This window comes from Portunus trituberculatus, chromosome 29, assembly GCF_017591435.1.
Source record: "Portunus trituberculatus isolate SZX2019 chromosome 29, ASM1759143v1, whole genome shotgun sequence".
In the NCBI taxonomy this organism is placed as follows: domain Eukaryota; kingdom Metazoa; phylum Arthropoda; class Malacostraca; order Decapoda; family Portunidae; genus Portunus; species Portunus trituberculatus.
The window spans coordinates 555,527-560,184 of NC_059283.1; positions in this window are offsets into that span (position 1 = coordinate 555,527).

Consider the following 4,658-nt stretch of genomic DNA (forward strand, 5'->3'; position numbering starts at 1 on the left):
AAGGGTACACGACAATTTTCTTACCTCAGTAGTGGATGTTTAATGAGATTTTGGTCCCTATCGAGTGTCTTCACGTCTTTTTTCTAACTTTTAGGTGTTTGTCGTGGAAGTTTTCAAGGGTATTCATACACTTAGTAATAGTTTAACAATTCTTTACCACCAACAAGGAAAATAACCTTATAATCTGACTGCTCATTTCTCTTATCTTGAAAAATTGTTCTAGTTTAACCTCCTTGAAAACTGAGACGCATTTCTTTACCTTGATTTTGGGTGTGATTAGACCATTTTGTTTGCATTAGGAAGGGGATATGAAGGTCAAGAGATTAATGGCCACAGTCTTTACTATTCTAATCCCAGCATATGTTTCTGAAGCTGTATAAAATCGCCTACATACTAACCAGAATCGATATTAAAAAAACGCGTCATGGTACTGAAAGGAATTAAGAATATTTACATTAGTTTCCATATTACGTAATTATTCTGGAGTCTCCCCTAAAGTGTTTTTTGCTGGCACGTTTTCTTTGGTGCCCTCCACAATGCAGCACGAAGCGTAGTTATAAAATTTACAGCAACAGTGGCATTTCCGGATCGATTTTACGACATTTCATCATCCCGTTCCTTGTTTGCAGCCTTTTCTTTGTCTTTTTTCATCCCACGCAACAAAAGCAGCGTAGAAGAGAAGCGCCACCTATTGTTCTGTTTCCTAACCTGACATAATCACCACGGAGAGGGTTGGGCGGTGGCACGGTACACTCTCGGGAGGTATATGGCACTTTGAGCGGTATCTGGCACACTTAGGCGGTAAAATTTTGGGCGGTATCTGGCACTTTATTTGGCATTTTGGGCAGTATTTGGCATTTTGGGCGGTATATGGCACTTTAAGTAGTATACGGCACTTTTGGCGGTATATGGCACTTTGGGCGGTATATGGCACTTTAAGCAGTATATGGCACTTTTTGGCGGTATATGGCACTTTGGGGGGTATATGGCATTTTGGGCAGTATATGGCACTTTAGGCGGTATTTGGCCCTTTTGGCGGTATTTGGCACTTTAAGCGGTATATGGCACTTTGGGCGGTATTTGGTCCCTGGTCTGCCATTACATATTGAACACCGGTGACCTTGAGAAGACCTGTACCTTCCTAGAACTAGATTACCGTAACAGCAATTCTCTCTCTCTCTCTCTCTCTCTCTCTCTCTCTCTCTCTCTCTCTCTCTTTTCCATCATAAAACATTTCCATTTTCATCGCAACTTATAAAGAAAAGTATTCACGAGGCAAGGTTCATAATTCTCTCTCTCTCTCTCTCTCTCTCTCTCTCTCTCTCTCTCTCTCTCTCTCTCTCTCTCTCTCTCTCTTCTCTTTCCTTTTTTTCTTCCTGTTCCACTTTTACTTCAGTTTTCCTTTTTCTTTTCCTTTATTTTCCTTGTCTTGTTATTATTTATTTTCTTCTTCCTATTCTTTTTCATCCAATATTCCTTCTCCTTCTTCCAATTTTCCTCCCTTCCTCTCTTCCTTCCTTCTTTCTTCCCTCTTATTATCTTTTCTGCATTTACTTCCTTCCATCATTATTTTATTTTGTTATCTAATCTTCGCTTCTTCTTTTCTTTCTTTTTTTTTAATCTTTTCATCTTTTTTTATTTTCTTTCAACAGTTCCACCAAGTAGTTTCTTTCATCTTCTCTTTTTTCATTGTCTTTTATCATTATTTTCTTCTAATTCCTTCTTTTCTCTTCCTTTGTTTTCTTTTCTTACTCTTTTCATTCATTTTCCTTTTTTTTATTTCCCTTCCTTTCTTTCTCTTTATCAAAATTTAACCTCTCCTCTCATTAATTCTCCTTTTTCTTCTTCCCTTCTTTCTCTCTTCCTTCTCTTCTACCCTTTCAACTGGCCCTTATCTTATCTCCTCTCTAGTTTCCATTCCCTTCTTTTACTCTGCTATCCTATTTCCCTTTCTTATCTCTCCCTCCTGCCATTGACTTAATCTTAACTCTTCCTCTACGTATCTACTTTCCTCCTTTCCTCCTACTCCTCTTTACCTCCATTTCCTCTCCTCTCCTCCCTTCTGGTTCCTTTATTACCTCCCTCTCTTACTGTTTCTCTCTTCTTATGGTTTATTCTCTATTTTCCTCCTTCTCTTTCTTCCTCCCTCTTTTCTCCTGGGTTCGTGTTCAAAATCGCTTTATTCTCTCACCACGTCTATTTCCCAAGGCCATTGAGAAGACTATATAGCGAGGTTTTCAAGAGTGTTTCTCCAGCTAATAATGCAGAAATTTTGTCACTCTGCCTCTAGAACTGTAAAAAACAACCTTAAAAATGCATTATTCTCTCACCACGTCTATTTCTCAAGGCCATTGAGACTATATAGCGAAGTTTTCAAGAGTGTTTCTCCAGCTAATAATGCAGAAATTTTGTCACTCTGCCTCTAGAACTGTAAAAAACAACCTTAAAAATGCATTATTCTCTCACCACGTCTATTTCTCAAGGCCATTGAGACTATATAGCGAGGTTTTCAAGAGTGTTTCTCCAGATAATAATGCAGAAATCTTGTCACTCTGTCTCTAGAACTGTAAAAAACAACCTTAAAAATGCATTATTCTCTCACCACGTCTATTTCCCAAGGCCATTGAGAAGACTATATAGCGAGGTTTTCAAGAGTGTTTCTCCAGATAATAATGCAGAAATCTTGTCACTCTGCCTCTAGAACTGTAAAAAACACCCTTAAAAATGCATTATTCTCTCACCACATCTATTTCCCAAGGCCATTGAGAAGACTATATAGCGAGGTTTTCAAGAGTGTTTCTCCAGCTAATAATGCAGAAATTTTGTCACTCTGCCTCTAGAACTGTAAAAACAACCTTAAAAATGCATTATTCTCTCACCACGTCTATTTCCCAAGGGCATTCAGAAGACTAGCGGGGTTTTCAAGAGTGTTTCTCCAGCTAATAATGTAGAAATCTTGTCACTCTGCCTCTAGAACTGTAAAAAACACCCTTAAAAAAAAAGAAACTCGTATAAATTGAAATAAAGGGTTTTTGAAATAGTGGAGTGAACCGCAAAAGTGTTTGAGAATACGAGGCCTGGTTCCTATGCTCCCCAAAAAACAGGCTGCGGTTCTCACGGTTCCTCGCTAACCTCCAGGGCGAAGTGAACCGCGAAATTTACATACAGCAAAGAAAATTCTGTGGAAAGTGATATTTTTGGTGGGGGGAAATTATTTGGTGCGTTCACTCTATTCGGGAAAACCAGAAAGTGAAACAGGTATTGGTGAGGGAAATAGTTCAAGGTCATCTCTCTCTCTCTCTCTCTTTCTCTCTCTCTATTATTATTTTTAGTCATGCAAACACACACAGACACACACACACACACACTCTCTCTCTCTCTCTCTCTCTCTCTTGTCCATCATTGTCTACAGTCATGCAACACACACACACACACACACACACACACACACACACACACACACACATGGAATACGAAATACACACGTTATGTACACTTTTTAATCTTGCATGGAAACAAACAATATACAAAAGATAATCATGAATGAGAGAGTGAATGAATAATGAGCAAATAGATTAGCGAAATGAAAGTCAGTCTCTCTCTCTCTCTCTCTCTCTCTCTCTCTCACATCTTCCATCATTTGTTTATTATTTTCTTGCTTTTTGTTTTCCTGTCTGTCTGTGTATTTGTCATCACCATCTCAACACCATCGGGATTTGAAAACAGTTACTACACTCTTTTGGATCAAGGCACTACTACCACTACACCTAACTTTAAACCTGCACTAACCTAACCTTACCTAATCTAACTGAACCATAAACTAACATGAAACAGCAATACAGGAAACAACGAGATTCAAACACAGGGTCTACACATTTTTTTGATCAAGACACTACTATCACTATACATAACTTAAAACCTGCACTAACCTAACCTAACCTAACTGAATCGTAAACTAACCTAAAGCAGCAATATAGTAGAACAACGGGATTCGAACAGATATCCTACACTTTGAACCTACACTAACCTAACCTTACCTAACTGTACCTAAACCAAACTAAACAGCAATACAGGAATTAACGAGATTCAAACACAGGTCCTACATTTTTTTTTTCATCAAGGGACTACCACTATACCTATTAAACCTATATTAACCTCACCTTACCTAATTGAACCCAAACCAAACCAAACAGCAATATAATAGACCAATAGGATTCAAACACACGTCTTACACATTTTTTTCCATCAAAGCACTTCCACTTCAAATAACTTTAAGCTAATCTAAGCTAACCTCACTTTACTTTATTGAATTCTAACCAAACATGAAACAGCAACGGGATTCGAACACTGGACCTACACTCTTTTAATCAAGGCACTGCTACCTAACCTAACTTAACCTAACCTAACCTCACCTAACCCCTCCAAAACTAACCTCAGCTAACGTAAATGACCCTTAACTTAACATCAAACAGCAAAACAGGTGACCATCTGGATTTAAACAGGTCCTACAATTTTCCTTTTTATTTTTTATCAAGGCACTATGACTGAGCTACGGAGCCCCCTTAATGGAGTCCTAAAAGGGAATACGTTGGTAGAAGCCCTTTGGGAAAAACACACAAAGGGCTTGAGGGGGAGACGTAAATAGCTTAGGAAAGAAT